Source organism: Bubalus bubalis, chromosome 23 (genome assembly GCF_019923935.1).
Source record: "Bubalus bubalis isolate 160015118507 breed Murrah chromosome 23, NDDB_SH_1, whole genome shotgun sequence".
Lineage (NCBI taxonomy): Eukaryota > Metazoa > Chordata > Mammalia > Artiodactyla > Bovidae > Bubalus > Bubalus bubalis.
The window spans coordinates 26,225,657-26,241,713 of NC_059179.1; the positions used below are offsets into that span (position 1 = coordinate 26,225,657).

At 39.3% G+C, this 16,057-nt stretch overlaps 1 long non-coding RNA gene across 9 annotated transcripts in view; it reads left to right on the plus strand.

Annotated features, from left to right (window-relative positions):
- The window catches only part of LOC123465304, a 410,488-nt gene that overhangs the window by 174,502 nt on the left and 219,929 nt on the right, over positions 1-16,057 (plus strand). For 8 of the 9 annotated variants that reach the window (XR_006640503.1, XR_006640504.1, XR_006640511.1 and 5 more), the window contains one exon: positions 4,528-4,651. This is a non-coding gene — a long non-coding RNA (uncharacterized LOC123465304). Of the gene's footprint in view, positions 1-4,527; positions 4,656-16,057 lie in introns of all 9 variants that reach the window. The other variant, XR_006640506.1, reaches the window with a different exon arrangement.

The window sequence follows — 16,057 nt, forward strand, 5'->3', positions numbered from 1 at the left end:
CCTCTTCCACAGAGTCCAAAAGACTGTTATATACATCTGTGTCTCTTTTGCTGTCTCACATACAGGGTTATCGTTACCATCTTTCTAAATTCCATATATATGCATTAGTGTACTATATTGGTGTTTTTCTTTCTGGCTTACTTCACTCTGTATAATAGGCTCCAGTTTCATCCACCTCATTAGAACTGATTCAAATGTATTCTTTTTAATGGCTGAGTAATACTCCATTGTGTATATGTATCACAGCTTTCTTATCCATTCATCTGCTGATGGACATCTAGGTTGCTTCCATGTCCTGGCTATTATAAACAGTGCTGCGATGAACATTACGTTACATGTGTCTCTTTCCCTTCTGGTTTCCTCAGTGTGTATGCCCAGCAGTGGCCTAGAGGAGAACATAGGCAAAACACTCTCTGACATACATCACAGCAGGATCCTCTATGACCCACCTCCCAGAATATTGGAAATAAAAGCAAAAATAAACAAATGGGACCTAATTAAATTTAAAAGCTTCTGCACAACAAAGGGAACTATAAGCAAGGTGAAAAGGCAGCCTTCAGAATGGGAGAAAATAATAGCAAATGAAGCAACTGACAAACAACTAATCTCAAAAATATACAGGCAACTCCTACAGCTCAATTCCAGAAAAATAAACGACCCAATCAAAAACTGGGCCAAAGAACTAAACAGACATTTTCTCCCAAGAAGATATACAGATGGGTAACAAACACATGAAAAGATGCTCAACATCACTCATTATCAGAGAAATGCAAATCAAAACCACTCTGAGGTACCATTTCACGCCAGTCAGAATGGCTGCGATCCAAAAGTCTATGAGCAATAAATGCTGGAGAGGGTGTGGAGAAAAGGGAACCCTCTTACACTGTTGGTGGGAATGCAAATTAGTATAGCCACTATGGAGAACAGTGTGGAGTTTCCTTAAAAAACTGGAAATGGAACTGCCTTATGACCCAGCAATCCCACTGCTGGGCATACACAGGACCCAGGATTCTGATCTATACAGGTGACCCTACCTGAGCTTCCAAGTGGGTTTGGCCAGCAAAGAAATATCAGAGTACTGGAGGCTAGGGTCATTGTTCCATGAACTGTCTGTTTCTGTTAGGCTGTGTTGGCAATGGGGTTATTTCTCTCCCAAAGGCCAAAATTCCTATCAGGTTTTTTTTCCCCTTGCCTCCTCCTGTCTTAATTGCTTCCTACTATTTCTGTCATGGCATGTTCTATAATTTCATGTAACCCTTCCAAATGGCTTGCAAAATCCCCAGTAGACTCTCTTTAATTATACTTTTAGCCTGTTGAAAGAAACTGTAGGACCTGAATTAAGTTACTTGTGCTGAGCACCATATTAGCAAACCAATACTTAATACCTAACATAAGTGCAAACTTCACCTTCTACCAAGAATACAGTGTTAACCCAGTCAGTCTGGAATTTCCTGGTTAGCAGTAATGAGGTAACCCACCTGAGTCACCGCTTCCATCCCCTTTTCTATTTGCTGGGTTGGATCCTATCCAATTCATGAATCATGGCTGTTGTTGTTCAGTCACTCAGTCATGCCCAACTCTTTGCACCCCCAAGGAATACAGCACACCAGGTTTCTCTGTCCTTCACAATCTCCCGGAGTTTGCTCAAACTCATGTCCATTGAATCGGTGGTACCATCCAACCATCTTATCCTCTGTCATCCTTTTCTCCACCTGCCTTCAATCTTTCCCAGAATCAGCAGCTTCTTTTCCAATATGTTGGCTCTTTGCATGAGGTGGCCACAGTATTGGAGCTTCAGCTTGAACATCAGTTCTTCCAATAAATAGTCAGGGTTGGTTTCTCCGTGCTGTCCAAGGGACTCTTAAGAGTCTTGTTAAATAGAGTTAACTCAATCTTAATTTTACTTGGGTGAATTTTGCCTGTTTTTTGTTTCCTTCTAGGACCATACTTGCAGACTCCCAAACTGTTATGTTATCATTCCAGCAACCACACAAATTTTCACTTCTTTCTTCACACTGGTCTCTGAGGTTGGAATGCCATTTCATTCATCTTCTAATAATAGGCATCCTCATAATCAGTCAAGGTCTATTCTGACTGCCGTTTTTTTTCCTTTCAGTTTTTCCTTCTTTTGAAAATTACATGTACACCTTGTTCCAGATCCCACTTAGACTGAACAGACTGTCCCACTAGCTTGTAACCTCCCCATAAGTTCGGTTCAGTTCAGTCACTCGGTCATGTCCGACTTGTTGCGACCCCATGAACCACAGCACACCAGGCCTTCCTGCCCATCACCAACTCCCAGAGTTTACCCAAACTCATGTCCATTGAGTCGGTGATGCCATCCAACCATCTCTTCCTCTGTCCTCCCCTTCTCCTCCTGCCCCCAATCTTTCCTAGCAACAGGGTCTTTTCAAATGAGTCAGCTCTTCACATCAGGTGGCCAAAGTACTAGAGTTTCAGCTTCAACATCAGTCCTTCCAATGAATACCCAGGACTGACCTCCTTTAGGATGGACTGGTTGAACCTCCTTGCAGTCCAAGGGACTCTCAAGAGTCTTCTCCAACACCACAGTTCAAAAGCATCAATTCTTCACCACTCAGCTTTCTTTATAGTCCAACTCTCACATCCATACATGACTACTGGAAAAACCATAGCCTTGACTAGATGGACATTTGTTGACAAAGTAATGTCTCTGCTTTTTAATATGCTATATAGGTTGGTCATAACTTTTCTTCCAAGGAGTAAGCATCTTTTAATTTCATGGCTGCAATCACCATCTGCAGTGATTTTGGAGCCCAAGAAAATAAAGTCAGCTACTGTTTCCACTGTTTCTCCATCTATTTGCCATGAAGTGATGGGACCAGATGCCATGATCTTCATTTTCTGAATGTTGAGCTTTAAGCCAAGTTTTTCACTGTCCTCTTTCACTTTCATCAAGAGGCTCTTTAGTTCTTCTTCACTTTCTGCTGTAAGGGTGGTGTCATCTGCATATCTGAGGTTATTGATATTCCTTCAGGCAATCTTGATTCCAGCTTATGCTTCTTTTAGCCCAGCGTTTCTCATGATGTATTCTGCATAGAAGTTAAATAAGCAGGGTGACAGTACAGCCTTGACGAACTCCTTTTTCTATTTGGAACAAGTCTCTTGTTCCATGTCCAGTTCTAACTGTTGCTTCCTGACCTGCATACAGGTTTCTCAAGAGGCAGGTCAGGTGGTCTGGTATTCCCATCTCTTTCAGAGTTTTTCACAGTTTTTTTGTGATCCACATAGTCAAAGGCTTTGACATAGTCAATAAAGCAGAAATAGATTTTTTTGGGGGGGAACTCTCTTACTTTTTCTATGATCCAGCAGATGTTGGCAATTTGATATCTGGTTCCTCTGCCTTTTCTGAAACCAGCTTGAACATCTGGAAGTTCATGGTTCACATATTGCTGAAGCCTGGCTTGGAGAATTTTGAGCATTACTTTACTAGGGTGTGAGATGATTGCAATTGTACAGTAGTTTGAGCATTCTTTGGCATTGCCTTTCTTTGGGATTGGAATGAAAACTGACCTTTACCAATCCTATGGCCACTGCTGAGTTTTCCAAATTTGCTGGCATATTGAGTGCAGCACTTTCACAGCATTGTCTTTCAGGATTTGAAATAGCTCAACTGGAATTCCATAACCTCCACTAGCTTTGTTTGTAGTGATGCTTCCCCATCTCTGAGCACTATATATTTTAGTTACCAAAGTCGCTATGTGGGTTTGTTGAATTGAATTGGAGGTGAGACATTGCATAGAGCTGCTGGAAGGAAATATATTAGTAGATCTAACTCAGATTTTCTCAGATTTCTTAACTCCCAACCATGTGGGTTCACTTTCTCAGTAAAGTGTTTGATGACAACAAAAGTAAAAAGCTCAAACTGTCTGTCATTTAAGCACTTGAGAGAAGCAAATGTATGACTTTCTCAACAACACTTATTATATAGCAAGATGACTACATGTCAGCAAGAGATGGGTCTCAGAAGCTATCAACACCCTGCTGTATAAATACAGTGTACTTTGGAGAGCCATTCTTCCATCATTCCATAGTAGTCACTTTCAATCCAGGTGATGATGTTGTGTATGACACTCTTTCATCTCCATCTAGGTTGTAGGTCATTACACAGGAGAGGACTAGCCAGTTAAATCAATCAATCACAGTGGGCACAGTGATGGTTCAGGAGTGGTCTTTGACTCAAACAGGACTATCCAAGATGTTGCTGAAACTATTGGGGAAAATATTCTCTCGCTCTAGGATTTGTAAGCTAGAAGGCTGATATTCTTCATTTTACTTAGGAGAAGAGAGGTTATGTTAAAGTAGCAAAATCCACCAAATCACCTGATAAACTAATCAAAGATTTATTTCTATATAACTCTTTCTCACTGAGTCCATCGTAGTAGCAAGCAGATCTCCTCGTGGTGACTCAAGTATTCAGTTGGATTAAACATTCCATCTAAGAGTGGCACCATCCGGGACTCATGACCTTGTCTGTCAATGTTGCAGGTAGAATGAGACTGGGAAGGCTTGAGCATGAACTTCCACTGGGTCACCCTGATAGTGTCACGTCACCAGTCTTTCAGCATGCCATCCAGAACTAGTGACAGAATATGCCAACTGGAGGAAGAAGGTTGGTGAGTGTTACTACCTCTACCAGAGCTTCTAACTTTGGAACTATCCCAAATCTATGTAGAGATGGTGTGACAAGGAAGCCAAGCTTCAATTAGCAATGTCCAGAGTCATAGATTAAAATTTCTGATGAAAACAGTTGAAACTCGCTCCCACAGAGCATCCCAAATGGCAAAAGCTATGCTTATGTATATGTGTGTGTGCATTTGTCCTATACACATTAAGCATAGAAAATAGATATGCACCCTATGGCAGAAAAGTCATTAAAAAAAAGGATGACTGGGAAACCTAATTTAAAAAATTGTCATGGAACTCACACTGCTGCTGTAGAAACTTATCTACTTATAGCTTTCTGTTCTCTGCCATGTGGGTGAATAAGCAAGGCAGGTGACAGGAAAAGTAGACCTTTATAGTTAATTAGAAACTGGAAAAGCAAAGCCAGAGTTACCCTTAGCTTAAAGCTATGAATCTTTTAGGGAAACAAATAGGATGTGGTTTGTTGAGATATACAATAAGCCATCAAAAGGAATTTATCAACAAGCTGTTCTCTGCCTTTGAAACCAACTTAAAGAGTGTTTGAATCTATGTAGAGTCAGTCATGGACTCCCTTAGTGGCTCAAGTGGTAAAGGATCTGCCTGCAATTAAGGAGTTGTAGGTTCCATCCCTGGGTCCGGAAGATCCCCTGGAGAAGGGAGTGGCTACCCTCTCTTTATTCTTGCCTGGAGAATCCTATGGACAGAGGAGCCTGGAGGGCTATAGTCCATGGTGTTGAGAAGAGTCAGATACGATTGAATGACTAACACACACACAGAGTCAATTGCAAAAGGAGTTTCTAATCTGTAAACTCCAGTAATAAAAAGTTGGCTTTTACTGAGCACCTGCTCTGTTCTAGGCATGTGCTAAATGCTTTACTTAAATTATATCAGCTTGCATTTATAATAACACCCTGAGTTTGATAAGATTATTGTATTATACAATTCAGAATATGGAGGCATAAAGAGGTTTTATAATTTATAGAAAACTGATGAGAAATTCTGACTTTGCTGAAACAAAGTAAGTATTTGTAGGTAAAATCAAATTATCTCTAAGTATTTGTATTTTAAAAGTCTCAGTGTTTATCATGTGTTATCAAGAGCATTTGAAAAATACCTTTTTGAAAAGATTTTTCTTGAATTTTTAAATGCAGAGTTCTAATTTTTTGAAATAAGAAAGACAATGACTAGAAACTGTAATTTCTTCCCCTGATCCAACCCAGTGCTGAAGTCTTATAATAAATTCTAATAGTGAGCAAAATACCAGAAAAGGAAATAAGTAATTTACTGTCTGCTAAACTCTGCAAACCTAACAGATTCAGACTCCACCAGTATTAAACTCACTCTGAGAGAGGTTTTCTTGGCCTGAGGTTAAACAGAAGATATTTTGAGTTGAATAGCCTGAATTTTAATTCTGGTCTACCCATCAATTAGCTACGGGATCTTTGGCAAACTAGTTAACAATTTAATCCTCAGTTTTCTCACCCATAAAATAGAAATGATAATAATACTAATAGTATATCTCCTTTGGGCTTACCACAATAAAGAGATAAAATGACCCATGTAAAAAGGATTATCAACCTGCCTGGCATACTACAGGAGTTTACAAAATATGAATTATCCTCATCATTAATGTCATCACATTCATTGTCATCATCAGAATTGTCATTATCAGCCATAACCTATTTTTCAGTTAGGTACACTGAAACTACTAACTTGGGTCAATGATCATCTTTTCAGTGATCTTTTTTCAGTTTCTGGAGGCTGCCTGAATTCAAATTCACCTTGTTGTCAGTTTTTTGTTAGCTAATTTTTTTTTCCTTTCTCAACTTTATAATTAGGGACTTAAAAAACAGTGATTCAAAGTTAAGATACTTAACACTAATAAGATATAATTACCGTTTAACTGGCAGAAGTTAGTGCTTTTTGAATTTCAAGCACAGGATAATTGGAACACATGATTCAGAGTTTGGACAGTTCTGTTGCATTGAGTAAAGAATCAAAAAAAATATGAGGGGGAAAGTTTTGTGTTATTTTCTATCAACAGAAGGGTATTTAATGTTGTTTACAGGTATGCTTGAAATTTCAACTTTATTCAACTGCAAATCTACTTATTTGTTTGGAGGAAAGAGTTCAGTAGGCAATTAAACACAAGAAGGGACAAAAAAAGTAAAACATGGCCATGATAAAATAAACTAAACAGCAATGAATTTACAGGCATAAATTCGCTTAGATATCAGTAAGTTATTTCCCTGGAGATAGTCTTATGCTCAGATGATGTTATAGCATCCTTGCCTTCATCTTTGGTTTCTTCTGCCATTTCTCCTTCTTCCCTCCCTAGTTCCCTTCATTACTAAGCAGGACCCAGTCCAATGCTGGGAACACATATATGAGCATGAATGATAACAGGTCCTCTTTGCTGTCGGTCATGAATATTTGTGTAGTGAAGAACACAGAAAGTGAATCAACAGTGACAAAGCAGATGAAGTGAGGCAAGTCACTGAGCACATAATGGAGTTATAATATCCAAACTTAGATGTATGGGAAAAGCGTTCTGGAGGAAGCAACTTCTGCACCCAAACTAGCAGGATGAGAAGTTACTTAAATTGTGTATAAAAGCGAGGAAAGGGAGATTTTAAAAGGTGAGCAAATAGCATGTATGGAAACAGGAGACCCTAGATGTATGCCGAGTTCTTGACATCATCCATAACTGTGGGAACCTGGAGGCTGGAGATAGATCAAGTTTAGAGAGGTGTGGAAAGCATCAGCAGGTCTTAAGTGTTGCTCTGTCACAATCACAGTTAAGTTCTAGGAAGATCACCTTAGCTATACTATGGAGAATGATTTTGAAGGATGTGAAGCAAGTTCAGCAATAGCAGAATCAATAAAGAAGCTATTGCAGTGATTCAAGTGACATGATGACCCGAAGTAGGATAATAGAAATAGGGAAAAGAAACGTATATGGAGTCAAGAAATGACAACGACTGTAAAATCAACAGAATTTAGTGGTTTCTTGGTGGGAGAAGGGGTCATTTTTGAGTAAGAAGAATAAGACTTTAAGGAGGCTGCCGAGGTTACTGGCTTAAGGAAATGGATGGACCTATTTATGGAGATCAGGAACCCTGGAAGAAGCATAACACTCATAAAGAAAAAAAGTAGATCTTCAAAGATCTCTCATAAGGATGAGAAACAGGAGCTCACAAAAGAGACTGAGAAGGAACAGTCAGAGGCAGGAGGTAAAGCAGAAAACCATTTTGCCATAGCTTCCAGGAAGAGGGTGTTTAAGAAAAGAAGCTTGTATGTGGGTAAGCATATTGGGAGTCAGGGTTTCAAGACATTTGCTTGCTGAGGAGCAGAGTATGAGCAAACAGAGCAAATGAGTGCAAATGTCTCTTTCCTCTCTAATTCTAAGTGGTATGTAATAAACAAGAGATGTCTGCCTCTGTAGGCTATAGTCAGAGTTGGGGGCCTATTCCTTCCCAGCAAGACTCAGAGAAACTGCGAGCTCTTTGAAGGAAAGATAAACAGGGATTACTTAAACCTAGTATCAAAGTTCCTATTAATAATAAATATCTATGTACCCAATCTATGATAGAGACAGAGGAAGAGAGAAGAGAGAACAAGTCAGGACTGAGAAATGTAGTTGTGAATGCCCATGAAAATATTCTTTTCATGTTTCAATGCCATTCTCCCAAATCTTCCCACCCTCTCCCTCTCCCTCTGTGGCGGATTCATTTTGATATTTGGCAAATCTAATACAGTTATGTTAAGTTTAAAAATAAAATAAAATTAAAAAAAAAATATTCTTTTCAATCAAAAGATTGACTACCCTACTGGCAAAGTGGCATCTTTTTCCCAGTGGCAGAGTAATGCCACCTGATGTGTTGCTTTAGGAACTCAGCACTGGGATTGGCTAAAACCACTTGAGTGGTTAAGGAAAGCTAGACAAAGATGCTACAGAGATGTCTGTTCTTGTTCCAAAAGCATACAATTGGTTATATCAACAGCAATAATAATCATACTCATATTCCTAATAAATTTTAATGATAATATTTATTAAGTGCAGTATTATAAATCAGACTTTGCACTAAGTGTTTTACTTGCATTAGTATTTAATGCTTATAACTAACCAACAAAGTTACTGTGATTAGCCTAGTTTTAAAGATGAGAAGATAAGAAACTGAGATATCAACGAATGTGCCTGAGCGTACACGTCTGCTGCATGGTAAAATGAGGACTTGAATCCAGTCTGTTCTGCCTTTTCACCTTGAATGGTAATGGGAAAACCTTGATTATTATAATAAAAACACTATGAGACAACTCAAAATTGCATAACAATTATTATGCTAAGTGCTTTATTGTTATCATTGCTTTTAATCCCCACAATCACAGCATGAGCCAGGTACTATTGTACACCCATTTTATTATTTTTTGCAATTTTTATTTATTTATTTTTTTGAGTACACTGTGTTTTCTTTGCTACTTACAGACTACTTTGTCTACAACTTTCTCTAGTTGTGGAGAATGAGGGCTGCTCTCTAGCTGCAGTGTGCAAGGTGGTATCTCTTACTGCAGAACACAGGCTCTAGGGTGCATGGGCTTCAGTAAGCTGTGGCTCATGGGCTCAGTAGTGGTGCCTGGCACACAGGCCTTGTTGCCCTGTGGCATGTGGAATCTTCCCACACCACAGATTGAACCCATGTGCTCTGCCTTGGCAGACAGATTCTCGACCACCGGGGAAGTCCTGTATACTCATTTTATAAAAGTAAACTCAAGTCAGGAAACTGTTGAATGTTACAGAGTTAGTACACTGCAGAGCAAAGACTTTATCCAAGTTGTCTGACCTTATTAGATCCTATGTACTCAACCATCTCCCTGTTGCTTTTTAACCTATGATACATATCAAAGATGCCTGGGTCTGAACTGGACAGAGGCAGAGTGTAGTAGTAATACAAAAATCGATTTTGGCCTTCATTTTTGCCTCTCTGAAAGGTGACATACATTTGGTGCATTGTTTACCTCCTTAAAAGAAATAAAGTGTGGTCACAACTCATCTGAGAACTTGCAATCTATTGCTAAGCCTATTGCTATTCTTTTTAAGAAAGATGAATCAGAGAGCTCTGAGTGGAAGAGGGGGCATTACACTTTTTAAAAATAATTCAGAATAATTTTCCAGCTGAAGATGTTGTGAGATAAACTTAGCATCCAGTCCAGAGGCTGCCAAATCATATCTGGTTCAGGGTTTGATCCTACAAAGTGAATGTCTGTCAGGATTGGCAATGGGGACCAAGGAAAGACTTGAGACATCCTTTCAAGATTATTTTCCTTCACTGAGTTTTAAAGAAGGGCACTGATCTCTTGATCCTCGATCAGGACATGTTTCCATCATGAAAATGTTATCTGACTAGTCCTTACCACTCGAGAAGAAGAAAAGGAAGCTAGAATTCCTCTAAAATCCCCACAGCTTGCTGAGAGCTACTAGAGCCAGGCAAGAAATGCTTTTTATCTCAAAGCTGAAGCCAGCAGGAAAAGCTTTTAAAAAAGCATCACCATACAATTTATACTAAATAATGAATGTGCAGGGGATTCTGTTAGGGATGCATGTTAGAAATTTCATTAGCTTTGTTACCCGGGATTTCTATGGATATAGCCCATAGATATTCCTTCTATAAAATAATAGTGGCTTCCTGTACCCATCTCTGCTATATTACCGCCTCCACATGATTCACAAGAGACATGGCCATAGGCATTCAACATGAATGTAGACTGATGTTTTCCTTGAACTTCATACAAATTCACACACAAACACACACACATACACACTCCTGCACCAGGTAAAAGTGAAAAAAATCCAAACAAAAATAACTTTAAGGACATTTTGTCATACTTTCCCCTCATTTGTTTTCTATCATTCATATAAAATTTATTAAGCATATTCTTCTCATCAGGTGCTCACCAGGTGCTATGGGTGATAAAATGGTGAATAAGGTATGGCACTTAAACTCAAGGAGTTCATAATTTATTGAGGCTAACTGTGGAGTAGACACTTTATAATAGTACAAAGCAGACCATGCTATTTGTTACTGTAATAAAGATACAAACAACATTCTTAGGGGAGCACAGAGGAGGAATAAATACAATTTGAATGGAATAGTTGGTTGCATTAAGTGTTTTGATCCCGTGTCTCTAACCACTTTACTAGTTCTGTAACTGTGAACATGTCCTTGGCTGCACTAAACCTCGGTTTTCTCATTTGTAAATTGAAGATAATAAGAGAATGTTTTCTTGAAGATAATCTGAGGAACAAGCATTCAATTATTATTAGGCATTGCACTTATAAAGGGGGTGGTGGGGAAGGCATTTCTGGGGTAGTGACATTTCAGTTGACTTTGGAAAGAGAGTAGTGTTTTTAATAGGGAGGCAAGCCTCTCACAGGAGGCTGTGAGAAAGATTTCCCAGCTGAGGGACAGCATGAGCAGACTGCCAGTTGTGATCACCTGCAGGTAAACAAGTCAGTACATTCTCTTATTTCTCCTGCCCTGCCTGGCATTTCTCACTATTAGGATCGCCTCTTTGGATTTGTGCAAAGGAACTACTTCCAATGACCAGAATCAAACCTGACATCTAATGTCTAAATGTGTGGAAGGTCTAGCGCTCATTTTTAAATTCATTGCTAACCATTAATGCTCAGTCATTTTATCCAGTTAGCCAACAAGAGCCTTAGGAAGGTGAGTTTGAGGCCACGTGGAAGCATTCAGGACAGCGCTGGGATGCAGGCAGTGCCCTGAGGGCACCCCCAGTGGTGTAAGGAACTGCAAAGCTGCTGGACTTGGTGGAAGGGCCAATAGTCAATGAGCTGCCTTGACATTCTCGTAAAGGCAAGTTCAGGCTGTGTCTATCAGCCTTGTCTAAATGGACGGAAAGCGTGAAGAGGAGGGTGAGCTGGGGATAGCTGGTACTGAAGGCCAAGTCCTTAGCCACAACCACAAATTACTTTTACTGACTTTCAGTTGAATTTCTCTTACTCTGATGCTGAAAATCAGCCCCAAAGTGACTAATACCCATATTTCCTTCTCATTGTTGACTATTTCATCACAAGAGCTTTCCAGTCTAGCCGTGGGTATCTAATTGTGCCTTTTGGCTCATATTACTCATTAACTTGGCATACTGCATCCCTCTTCTCATCTATGACAAGCTGAATCATCCTTTCTTTCCTCTAGGGCTGAACTTCACTAAGACTCTTTCCCTTGTCCCCTCTTTCTCAACTTCTGAACTGAATGTGCTTCTCACTTATTGGGTTTGAGGATACATTACCACCTAATAGAGGATATTACTTGTTTATCTTGGAAGCTCTGTTCCATTTCTAATGTTGGAATCTGAGTCTCTTGAAGAGAAAAAAGGGGCAGAGATCTGTTTTCCTGCTTATAACATCTAGCCTAGAGCCCTAGGTATGTCCTTTGAAGATTTGCCTATTAATTACAAATATGATAAAAAAGCACAGTAAGCAAAATCCCATATCTTCAAATCCTATATCCTCCCCTTCATTATCCCCAATATATTTTATATTTAAAATATTTTTATGCCAAGCTATACCTATCTCCATTAATTTAGAACTCTTTCCCTTGTTTCTTGCAAAACCAGAAAATGAAAGAAAATAAATTAACAAGAAAATGCTAAGGTAAATGAGTGCCTAGGTCATGCCTGTCTTCTGCATGTAGAAAGTTGTCCATGTATGAACACCCTGATTTGCTATAGTCCATAAGGTTTTCAACTAGCATGCATGAAATATGTTCTAATATGTATTTCCTCTATTAGGAAGGAGAATACAAAGTCCAGAGAGCTCATTAAATGACCTAAAACAATTAAATTACCACAGCTGAGCCTGCAATCTAGGCCTTTCCAACTCCCATTTCAGGGTTCAACCCATTATGATTTAGTAAGAAAGGATGGCATTGGGGACAATGGCAATGTCACAATTGACAGAGTAATTCATCTATTCTGTGAATAAACCTCTCTTTTCAGCCAGATGAACAGGAACAGTACACGTGCTCTAACACCAGATTCTCAGAGAAAGTTCTCTCTGATTCAATGTCTAAGCCCCAGTGTGCACATGCAGCCTATTCTTTCCTTCCTAAACAGCCTCACACACACACTGGTTGCCAATTAAGGCTTTGTTGCCAATAGGGTAGTCAAGACCTAAAATTAGCCCCTCACTTCTTATGACTCCAGGGGACTCAGCCAAAGGGATATTTATGAGTGTTACAGACCCGCAAACTAAAGACAGCCATGACATAGAGTGAGTCAAAACTGCTCATTGTTCTGGAGACGCCTAAGTGAAATGAACTCTCTTGAAATAGATGAAGAGGCTCTTCACTCAATTCTTATCTCTGTACACTCAGAGGTAATTATGAAAGACAAATAATGAAGATAATCATTGTTTTTATATATTAAAACTTCCATACATGGTTCTATAACTCTAAAACAAAGCTAGCATATTTTTTGACATTTATCATGTATCAAGTCCTTAACAAAAGGTAAAGAAGTATGTATTGTTATTTCTATTTTTCTAATAAAAAAAAAGCAACATTAAGAGGTTGAATACTTGGTGAAGGTCATAAAAACTGCTGAGAGGGCCTGCACCCAAACCACTTCTGTCTCCTAAAGTCATGCCTTCCCTGCCCGTCTCTATTGCAAAGACCGACAGATTGTCACTCTGGTCTATGAGATCCCATAAAATTTGGTCAAATTCTGTATTATAAAGACTAAGATTATTGTATTATTTTTAAACATTCTCTGCATAACTGTTTGCATCCCTTGAGAATTGTGGAGCTCTAACTTCTGGCCATGTCACTTATGAGCTTTATAAAGGTGGCCAAATCATTGGATAATTTTGTACCACACTTTTCTTGTCTATAGAACAGAAATGTAAGTTTCCATATCATAAAGTTTCTGTGAATAACTAAATGAGTACTCAACTTGCTATTCTGTAAGTGCTCAAGCAGTTATCATTATCCAAGGGCCTAAAGAGAATGAGCAATTGATGGCAAATCATGCATGTTCATTGTAGGCAAAACCATGACTCTCTTATGCACCACTAGGATTATACCCAGTTAAGTTCAGTTCAGTCAGTCAGTCGTGTCTGACTCTTTGCAACCCCATAAATCACAGCATGCCAGGCCTCCCTGTCCATCACCAACTCCCGGAATTCACTCAGACTCACGTCCATCGAGTCGGTGATGCCATCCAGCCATCTCATCCTCTGTTGTCCCCTTCTCCTCCTGCCTCCAATCCCTCCCATCATCAGAGACTTTTCCAATGAGTCAACTCTTTGCATGAGGTGGCCAAAGTACTGGAGTTTCAGCTTTAGCATCATTCCTTCCAAAGAACACCCAGGACCAATCTCCTTTAGGATGGACTGGTTGGATCTCCTTGCAGGCCAAGGAACTCTCAAGAGTCTTCTCCAACACCACAGTTCAAAAGTATCAATACTTTGGCACTCATGTTCTTTATAGTCTAACTCTCACATCCATACACGACCACTGGAAAAACCATAGCCTTGACTAGATGGATCTTTGTTGGCAAAGTAATGTCTCTGCTTTTGAATATGCTATCTAGGTTGGTCATAACTTTCCTTCAAAGGAGTAAGCGTCTTTTAATTTCATGGCTGCAATCACCATCTGCAGTGATTTTGGAGCCCAGAAAAATAAAGTCTGCCACTGTTTCCACTGTTTCCCCATCTATTTCCCATGAAGTGATGGGACCAGATGCCATGATCTTAGTTTTCTGAATGTTGAGCTTTAAGCCAACTTTTTAACTCTCGTCTCTCACTTTGTTCAAGAGGCTTTCTAGTTCCTCTTCATTTTCTGCCATAAGGGTGGTGTCATCTGCATATCTGAGGTTATTGATATTTCTCCTGGCAATCTTCATAGAGCCTGGCGTTTCTCATGATGTACTCTGCATATAAGTTAAATAAACAGGGTGACAGTATACAGCCTTGATGTACTCCTTTTCCCATTTGGAACCAGTCTGTGGTTCCATGTCCAGTTCTAACTATTGCTTCCTGACCTGCATATAGGTTTCTCAAGAGGCAGGTCAGGTGGTCTGGTATTCCCATCTCTTTCAGAATTTTCCACAGTTTATTGTGATCCACACAGTCAAAGGCCTTGGCATAGTCAATAAAGCAGAAATAGATGTTTTTCTGGAACTCTCTTGCTTTTTCGATGTGTATCCAGCAAAGAGTAAATATACACATATATATTGGTTCACTAAAGAGGTGAGCAAATCATTCGAAGTTCTGAATAAAGTAGATATAGCCTTGTTTGTTGTTGTTTGGTCACTAAATCATGTCCCAGTCTTTGCAACCCCCATGAAATGTAGCCTGCAAGGCTCCTCTGCCCACGGGATTTTCTAGTCAAGAATACTGGAGCAGGGTGCCATTCCTTCTCTAAGGCATAGCCTTGATGGTTCTCAACCCATCAACCATGGCCCTTGAGGATTAGCAGATCTACTGTGAGAGATCTGTAAAACAGTATCTGCTAACAAATAAGTCCCACACATAGAAGCTTTGTTATTTTCTAACTATATATAGGTACTCTTGTGATTTTTGAAATACAAAATTGTTTGAAATGTTACTTATATCTTAGGAGTTTCTTATCATTTATTTTTCCATTCAATGGCTAATACAATTATGACTATATGATTGGGGGAGATGTCCATAAAGTTTTGTAAAACAAAGGAGAAAGGGCATATACGTTAAAGATTAAAAACACTCTACCAAGACATTCAAAATTGCTTGCCAGTAACAGTTATGGTTCCTTCAAACTGGAACCACACAGAGTGTGTCTACAAAGAATTTGATTTTTTTCTCATAACATAGAATATGCATTTAAACAAGGCCAGAGTAGAAAGAACCATCTCCATTTTCTGTTAAACTTGTCCTTATTTGCTACTTTTCTTTATGTCATAACAAAAGAGTATGAATGTGAGCTTGGAAAATACTTTGATACTTAAGAAATAAACATTTCCCCCACATCCATAAGAGTGAATGCCTGTAGCCTTGTTTTGCCTACATGGTCCTTTTCCTTTGGCTGTGATTGGTTGCCCATTAGAGGCTGGGAGCACTTTATCCCAGGCTAGGCCAATCAAATTCTCTCTTCCAGAAATTTGGAGGTTGAGAGAATCTAGTAGAGTTCTTGGTGGGAACTGAGGTAATGAAAACTCAGTAATCACACATTGGATCAGTGAACATGAGGCCTCAGAGTTGGGAGGTAAGTGACACAGAAAGAGGACAAGAAGATCATGTAAGAGAACCAATGAATCCATAAAGGGAAGCTTTCTAAGCTCCTAAGAGCTTCCTAGCCATTTTTGAATCCTG